The following is a 10,092-nucleotide window of genomic DNA, read 5'->3' as shown; positions in this document are numbered from 1 at the left end:
CCTAGTGGATCACACATCCATCTATATAGAACTTGATCATAGACTTGGACATTGGAATATATGCGAGATTTTGACTCATAATCACCGTTTGGATCAACGGAACTCATAAAATAGAAAGCTACAAGGGGATGATTCTGCACATGGCTAGTGGTTTTAGCAGCAAGTAACAACTACTGGTAGCGAAAGACAAGCTTCATAGCAAAGAGAGAAGCTCAAAATAATTAGAGTCAAGCCACAAAGCTATGTATAGAAGTAAATTAAAGGAAAACATAAGTAGTAATGACCACTGGTATCCTCTAAAGTTTTTGGTTTAATGACTCCCACTCAGAATCTGGACTGGCTGCTTCAACATAAATTTCATCACTAGGAATAATAAGCATATAAGAAGAGCAACAAAAGATGAAACTGGACCAATGGATAAAAAGCTAAGAAAGAAAGGAGTGCAAATCTAGAGCACGGCGAAATAACTTAAAAGCTCCAGCGCTGAAATTTGGAAGAATGCCAAGCCAGTACAAGAGAAGATAACATATATCAGAAGCCAAGAGCAGCCACACGAAATGCAAGGGTTATATCATAGAGAGATCGTTCCAACATGGCAAATCATTAGAAACATATAGGATAGGTGGTAATTTCAGAGGCTGACGGCCTGCAGGGTAGTGCCACATATATATTACAACTAGATAGTACTCTTAACGATACTAGAGATAGATAGACGGCGTAAAGCTCAGGCGGTGGCGATCGAGTCTGATGAGGCGGCGGAGATGATCAGGCGGCCTTGAGTAGCTCAGGCGGCGCTTCGACGCCAAACACCTTACGATATGCCATCTTGTACCCCTCAAGTCTGATATCTGCAGCCTTCTCCTCGAGGTTGTCGGGGACCTTCACATAGCCCTTCTCCGTCACCTCCTTCCAGATATGCTGCTGTAAGCCGGCCATTCTGTCGCTCAGCTTCCTGAATAAGTCAGCACCCTCGTCCTTCGGGTCGAGGGCGGGCTTCTCCCAGGAAAGGATGCTTTCGATCCTCCCCAAACACATCATGTTCTTCACCGGAGGATGAGGACCCACCTTGCACCTGGGGTCACCACAGGTGCCCTCCTTGTCCATGGAGGACCCCTTCTTGGAGCACCGCTTCTCTGGAAGACGATTGGAGGTAATGGAAGCCCCCGCCATCACCACCTTACGGGCCTTGGAAGAAGACCCCTTCTTGTTCTTCCGACCAGAAGAAGGACGCACCGACACAGCCAGATCCTCGAACCGATCTAACTCGCCGACAGTCGCCATCTCTCGATCCTCGAATCTGATTTTTAATTTGGTTCAGGTTGTATTTTTGTCCAATGTCTGATTCACATGTATGTAGTTTTTTTTGTTCATACTGGTAGCTCAGGCAAAAGTTCATCTGAGGGGTTCAAGTCGAATTATTTGTTGGACTCGGTTTTCAGTGCCATGCCTGCTTGGTTTTCAAACCCCCGAGCGTTGGCGCCATGAGCTAGATAAACTAAACTCCATTTAAACTGAAGTTTAGTACTCGTGCATTGTTACACAATTTCTTCGGTTTTTGGGATGAGAAAACCATACAGCCTCACTCGTGAAAAGAAAAAAGAAACCATACAGCCTTAAGGAATAAACGCGCGGAGAGCAGAAAAAAAATGTCTTAGTAAAACTACGAGCAATGTCGGCAAAGACGATGTTGCCGCCAAACTCTCAAAGTCTACGTCAACCGGGAAACGAGGTCGTCAAATTTCAGGTCCACCCCGAGGACCCGTCTAAAAACGACCTCAACTGGGATCGGCCTCGCTGCTATACTGGAAGGCGCGTTGCGTGAATTTCTCAGCGAAAATTGAGACATCTTTGTCTGGCGCCTTTCCAATATTGCCAGGAATCCCAAGGAATCTCGCATAGCATAGCCTGGACATTATCGCCCGGTCAAAACCGGTTAAGCAAACCCTAGATATATCTTATGATTATCGGCACAACATATAATTATATCTGAGATATTAACCCATTTTCCAGATTCAAGACTAGAGTTGGACACGACTGACATTCGGTGACAGTACCATGGAGACATTCCTTCACTATATATGATGTCATTACTTATTACCACTAGATAACCCGTTGCGCCAATTGACGCAAAGATCAACTACAGTTCAGAAGTTCAGCAAACTATATGAGACATGAAATGGCAGCCAAGCAAACTATTTGAAGAGACCAACTAACAAACTGCAACTCGAAAGTTAAGTGAACAATTTGAAACCTAAAATGGAAGTTAAGTGAAATGTTTGAAGAGACCAACTACAACCATTGGCGCAAAGAACAATTGCAACCAAGAAGAGAATCAACTAATACAACTGAAAATTTAGGTCAACTATTTGATGGATGTTTCTCGTCAATAACTTGCAACTAATTATGTTCATAATATGTTTGTATAACTATTTGGATATTTTCCCTAACTGTCCGCAAATAACCTTGTTCTCACAAAATTAATTCAAACTTTAAAATTGTAGGCAGCCAAATAGATAAGTTAAGCGAATTGGTTGGCCTAGCCGACAAACTGCAACCCGAAAGAGTTGCGGCATGGTCTGCGGGTGTGCCCCGCATGTGCTTGTTGATCGCGCTCTTGCTCAGACCATGGATTGTCTAGTCGGTTTCTGCATCGTGTTGGTGTATTCTCTTGGCGCACTACGTCTCATGTGGCCGTTTTACCCGGGTTTGTCGTTTTCATGCGCTCTTCCTTCGTATAGATGATCTGTTGTGCCAATTAGCTCAGAGACCAACTCCAACCTACAAGTTAAGCGAACTATATGAAATTTAAAATGAAAATCAAATAAACTATTTGAAGAGATCAAGATGAGAAGCGATTAACACAAGCGAAAATTTAGGCGAATTATTTGATAGATGTTTGTATCTGCATCGTTCGTACTAACCGTAAATTAATCATACGATTTGAGAAAGAATAGGGTTGGTTGTTTCTTAGCAATGTTTGGCTGATGTTCATAGTAGTTGCATCAATTGACACAGAGACAAACTGCAATATGCAATTTAATAAAATTATATAAAACTTAAAATGTAAGTCAGGTGAACTATTTGAAGACACCAAGATTCATAGGTACTTAATTGTAGAAGCTTAAAAGTAACATCGGATTATTTATTTTTTGCATGGCAATGAACATAGTTCGCAACACATTACATGCAACAAATTTCATAACCAATGTACTTTTTTCTGTAACATGATAGCATGAAAGTTATTTAAAAGACGGGAAAAGATCAATGTGAAGCCTCTCTAAACCTTCCTAAGAAGATTACATAATCAGATCAACAAATTCTTTAGTACCTGATGGCATGCAACATTTTCATTATGAAGATAAAGAAGCACTTATAATGCATCCCAACCGGGTGTTCAAATGCACCCTCAACAATATAAATTCTTTGGCCGGCCAAGGCAACCCAAATCATTGTCCATGCCCTTCTTTGGCCGGCCAGGGAAACTGAGCTCTGCGGCCTGGAAGTTAAGTGAACCATTTGAAACATAAAATAGAAGTGAAGCAAACTATTTGCAGCGTTGCAAATGATTATATTCATACTGCATCTCTATTTTCCTTGAGCCCGTAGCTTCTCTCTTTAGCGATTTGTTTTTGATAGATGAGACAATGCACCATTAGCGCAGAGACTACAAATGATTATGTTTGTACTGTGTTTCATTTTCCTTGACGATGGTCATTGCCCATAGCTTTCTTTGGCCACACATATACCATTTGCTCAAGCACCCACCAATGCATCCCACCAACCGTACTCAGGTAGGTTAATGTGGCTAAGGATTTTCTTTAGGGCCTCTCTAGGCTGACTCCGGCTCACTTGGTACGCGTGACTGACCATCCAAGACTGCGCAAGAGGGCAGAGCAATCGATGTTCCCGGGAAGCAATCTCTTGGGCGAAAGGGATCTACGAGGGGCCAACGCTGCTTCCAGCACTCCTCGTTTCCAGATTGCGTAAGCCCATTGACGTGTAGGGCTAGTCCAAGTGAGTTGTCTGCTTTGCTAGCGCCAGTTTCGTCCGGCTAGTGGTCTTGGTGCGCGATAGACTACGTTTCTTGTGAAAGCAAATAATCTTTTTTATTGCATTTGGACTTACATAACCCATATCCTTCTTTTGTTGGCCAAAGTAATCCAACAGTCGGGAAATAGAAAGGTCGGGCACAACTCCCATGGCACATGACTCTGCTCGGATGGCGTATGTTGGATGTCTGCCCGACCTTTCAATGTCGTGGTCTAGCTAGATATTGTGTCTTAGGATTTCCAGCCGAATTTTCCACATGTTCGCCCTGAGAACGATCAATGCACATTGACGGTGTAGAAAACCATCAGATCCCATGGTAGGGGTCCTAGCGTAGCTGGAAGTATTAGTGTCAACGTCTATGAGCACGACATCGAGCTGTGGAGACAACCCTTTTATAGTTCTGCCGCGGACTGAACACGTGACGTCTCTCCGTGCGCCGTGGATCGGCAACAACACAACGCAACACACACGAGGCCGGAGTTACCCAGGTGACGGTGTCCTGGACTAGGGGGGTACAAACCTAGTTGGCCCACAGTCCATGGGCCGAACTTACGGCCGACTCGAAAGCCTCACATTTCAACGTGATGAAAATGGACTCTGTCGAAGACTTGGCGTGCACTCCAAGGACAACATCGGCCGCCGGCATGTGTATCCCTAGATGGGCAACCGACCATGTGTAACCCTAGGTACGCTCAGCGTCTATATAAGTTGAGGTGTTTAGCCCATAGAGAGGACGGTCATAGTTACAACCACCTAGCCTTAGGGTTAGAACACAACTTATGACCTCGAGGTAGATCAAGCTTGTACTCGATACATCATCATCAATACAATCAAAGCAGGACATAGGTTATTACCTCTTCGAGTGGGCCCGAACCTACTATCCCCTTCGTCTCTTGTTACCCATAGACCCGAGATCCACAGCTCGGGACCCCCTACCCCGAGGTTTGCTGGTTTTAGTACCAACATTGGTGCTTTTGTTGAGAGTTTTGTTGTGATCGAAAAAGATCGATGGCTCATCTACAGATCAACTGCAATGCTAGTTGTGGCGACATCTTCGTCCCCGGCCACCTCTTCGCGTTCGGCAACATTGTTTTGCACGCTGACTCGACGGGCCATCTCGCCCGCATTGAGAATTTGACCTCGAACCAAGTATTCATGTTTGGGAGCTTGGAGTACACCACAGATTCATGTGGTGAGCTCGTCCTTTCTGTAGGGGAACGTTGCATGGAAGACAAAAAAATCTACGCACACGCAAGATCTATCCATGGAGATGATAGCTATGAGAGGGGGAGAGCATCTACATACCCTTGTAGATCACTAAGCAGAAGCATTTATCAACGCAGTTGATGTAGCCGTACACCTTCACGATCCATCCTGATCAAGTACCGAACGTACGGCACCTCCGTATCAGCACACATTCAGCTTGAGACGTCCTCTCCTTCTCAATCCAGCAGAGGCGAAGTAGTAGATGAGTTCCACCAGCACAACGGTGTGGTGACGGTGGTGGTGAAACTATTCTGTAGGGCTTTGCCAAGCACAGCGAACGTGGATGGAGGAGGAACTAGAACTAGAGGGAGAGAGGGCACCGCACATGGCTTGGGGATCGTGGTGTGTGTTGCCCCCTCCCCTCCTCACATATATATAGGTGGAGGGGGAGGCGGGGCTGCCTAAGGGCGCGCCCCCTTCCTTCTTTGGCATGTGGGGGGAAGGAAAGGGGTCCAGCTGCCCTAGGGTGCCTCCCCTTCCCTTTCTCCCTTGCGTGGAGGAAGGCAGGAGGGGGCCAGACCATCCCTTTCCTTTACAAGGCCGTCGGCCAGGTGAGGGGGGGGCACCAGCCCTTTGTGGGCCGGTGTGCTCCCCTCCCTTTGTCCCATTAGGCCCAGTAACTTCACGTGGCCTTCCCAAACTCTTTCTGGCGATCCGATAAATATCCGATGCATTCTGAAACTTTTTTGGAGACCAAACACTATCATACTATATATCAATCTTTACCTCCGGACCACTCCGGAGATCCTCGTCATGTCCATGATCTCATCCGGGACTCCGAACAACATTCAGTCACCAAATCACATAACTCATGTAATACTATATCATCAACGAACGTTAAGCGTGTGGACCCTACGGGTTCGAGAATGATGTAGACATGACCGAGACGCTTCTCCGGTCAATAACCAATAGTGGGACCTGGATGCCCATATTGGTCCCTACATATTCTACGAAGATCTTTATCGGTTAAACCTTTATGACAACATACGTAGTTCCCTTTGTCAGTCGGTATGTTAGTTGTCCGAGATTTGATCGTCGATATCTCCATACCTAGTTCAATCTCGTTACTGGCAAGTCTCTTACTCGTTCCGTAATACATCATCTCGTAACTAACTCCTTAGTCACTTTGCTTGCAAGATTCTTGTGATGTTGTATTACCGAGAGGGCCTAGAGATACCTCTCCGTCACACGGAGTGACAACTCCCAATATCGATCCATGCTAACTCAATAGACACCTTCGGAGATACCTGTAGAGCACCTTTATGATCACCTAGTTACGTTGTGACGTTTGATAGCACACAAGGTATTTCTTCGGTATGCTGGAGTTGCATGATCTCATGGTCGAAGGAATATGTATTTGACATTAAGAAAGCAGTAGCAATAAACTGAACGATCATATGCTATGCTAACGGATGGGTCTTGTCCATCACATCATTCTCATAATGATGTGATCCCGTTATCAAGTGACAACACATGTACTCCGCTTCACACGTAGATCCCGCCATGACACTCTGCTTGGAACTGCACCAACTGACAGCTCCACCATTCAATATAAATACCTATTCGGTTTGCGACTTAGATCATCCGGATTTGTGTCGAAGCTAGCATCAAAGTAGCCCTTTACGACGAGCTCTTCGTCACCTACATAAATGAGAAACTTATCCTTGGTCCTTTTCAGGTACTTCAGAATATTCTTGACCGCTGTCCAGTGATCCACTCCTGGATTACTTTGGTACCTCCCTACCGAACTTATGGCAAGGCACACATCAGGTCCGGTACACAACATAGCACATATGATGACCGACAAGTATAGGGGATCAATTGTAGTCCTTTCGATAAGTAAGAGTGTCGAACCCAACAAGGATCAGAAGGAAATGGCAAGTGCTTTTCAGCAAGGTATTTTCTGCAAGCACTGAAATAGTCGGTAACAGGTAGTTTAATAGCAAGATAATTTGTAACGGACAAGTAACGGTAACGTTAAATAAAATGCAGCAAGGTAGCCAATCCTTTTGTGGCAAAGGACAGGCCAAAATGGTCTCTTATAATAGGCAAAGTGTTCTTGAGGGCACGCAAGAATTTCATCTAGTCACTTTCATCATGTTGGTTTGATTCGCGTTCGCTACTTTGATAATTTGATATGTGGATGGACCGGTGCTTGGGTGATGTTCTTACTTGAACAAGCCTCCCACTTATGATTAACCCCCTTGTAAGCATCCGCAACTACGAGAAAAGTATTAAGATAAAAATCTAACCATGGAATTAAACATTTGGATCCAAATCGGTCCCTTATGAAGTAGCACATAAACTAGGGCTTAAGATTCTATCACTCTAGCAACCCATCATCTAATAACTAATCCACAATGCATTCCCTTTGGCCCAAAGATGGTGAAGTGACATGTAGTCGACGTTCACATGACACCACTAAGGGAATCACAATATACATATCACAATATACATATCATCAAAATATCGAACACATATCAAATTCACATGATTACTTGCAACATGACTTCTCCCGTGACCTCAAGAACAAAAGTAACTACTCACAAATGATACCCATGCTCAAGATCAGAGGTTTATTAAATAGCATAATGGATCTGAACATATAATCTTGCACCAAATAAATGATATACTCCCTCCGTGAACTAATATAAGAGCATTTAGATCACTAAAGTAGTGATCTAAACGCTCTTTTATTAGTTTACAGAGGGAGTAGTAATCAACTACAAGATGTAATCAACACTACTAGTCACCGGCAGGTGCCAACCTATGTTCCGGTACAAATATTGAACACAAGATATGAACTAGGGTTTGAGAGGAGATGGTGTTGTTGAAGATGTTGATGGAGATTGGCCTCCCAAAGATGTGAGAGTTGCTGGTGATGACGATGGCTTCGATTTCTTTTCCGGGAGGGAAGTTCCCCCGGCAGAATCACTCCGTCAGAGGGCAAAAGTGCTCCTGCCCAAGTTCTGCCTCGAGACAGCGGCGCTCCATCCCGAAAGTCCTCTCCTTATTTTTTCTAGGTCAAAAGATCTTAAGTACCAGAAGATGGGCACCAGAGGTGGGCTGGGCTGACCACAACCCACCAGCGCGCGCCTGGGGGGCCTGGCGCGCCCTGGTGTCTTGTGGTCACTAGGTGACCCCCCCTCCGGTAGTTATTTGCTCCAGTATTTTTCACATATTCGAAAATAATTCTCTGTAAATTTTCAGCATATTATGAGATGTGTGGAATAGGCGTCTTGACGTAGCTTTTTCAGGTCCAGAATTCCAGGTGCCGATATTCTCCCTCTTTGTGTAAACCTTGCATATTATGAGAGAAAATTCATTAGAATTACACCACAAAACATTATTATGCATGAAAACACTATAAATAATAGTAGGAAAACATGATGCAAAATGGACCTATCAACTCCCCCCAAGCTTAGACCTCGCTTGTCCTCAAGCGAAAGCCGATATCGAAAATCATGTCCACATGTTTTGAGAGAGAGATGTGTCGATAAAAACAAGATACGGACATAGTAGCATCATGCTTATTATTATAACAACAATAAACTTTATTATAGAGTTTTATCATATAACTTCTCATGAACAAGTAACAAATCATCACAACATCAAAGTAAAAGAATAAACTCTATTGAAAACCAGCAAACTATGTTCTTAGTCAACTTTGCAACTACAATTCATCATATTTTCAGGAAGGGTCTCATATCAGAGCCTTTTGGCAAGTCCACATACTCAACCATCATTTAATCTTCTATGACTGCTAACACTCACTGCATACACATGAGCAAAAAGTTTCAACCGGACACATAGAAAGATAGGGGCTTATAGTTTTGCCTCCCAACTTATTCACCTTAAGGGTGATGTCAACAATAACAACTCATGCTCACTCATATCCAACTGGGTATATGTGCCTAGATCTTTGCCCACCACATGATGCTTGCAAAAATAAAAAATAAAAAGGAATAGGGAAGAATACTCTGACTCTTGCATGAAAAGTAAATACATAAAGTAAAAGATAGGCCCTTCGCAGAGGAAGCAGAGGTTGTCATGCGCTTTTTGATTTGTATGCTCAATCTCTTAATGCAAAAGAACGTCACACTATATTGCCACTTATGATAGTGACCTTTATTATGCGGTCCGTCGCTTTTATTACTTTGCCATCACAAGTTCGTACAACGCTCAATTTTCTCTTACACTAAATGATCAAACATATTTAGAAGCAATGTTTATTGCCTTTTTGCATCGATGACAACTTAGTTGAAGGATCTTGCTCAATCCATAGGTAGGTATGGTGGAGTCTCAAAGCAAGATTTTGGGTTTAAGGGTTTTTGGATGCACAAGTAGTATTTCTACTTAGTGTGGATTTTTGGCTAGCAAAGATATTGGGCAAGCACCACATGTTGAAGGATCTATGACAATATAACTTCTATGTGAATATGAACAAACGTAAATCATTACGTTGTCTTCCTTGTCCAACGCCAACAATTTTGGCATACAATATTTAGTGGGGGCTCACAATCATAAAAGATGTCCAAGATATTGTATTTGCATGTGAATCTTCTCTTCCCTTATTAATTCTTTCATGAATTGCATCATCGACCAATGCTATGTTTGTCAACTCTCAATAAGTTTTACCACTTGTACTTTTCCTTATGTGATGTCATTACTTACCATAAGATTAGCATATGATCTTTTTCATTATTTTCTTTTATTTTGATTGAAACATAAAAGTAAAGAAGCAAACTCAAGCTAAACTTTTATTATATAACTCTC

This window comes from Triticum aestivum, chromosome 5B (assembly GCF_018294505.1).
Source record: "Triticum aestivum cultivar Chinese Spring chromosome 5B, IWGSC CS RefSeq v2.1, whole genome shotgun sequence".
NCBI lineage: Eukaryota > Viridiplantae > Streptophyta > Magnoliopsida > Poales > Poaceae > Triticum > Triticum aestivum.
Note: the sequence above shows the minus strand (reverse complement) of the source record.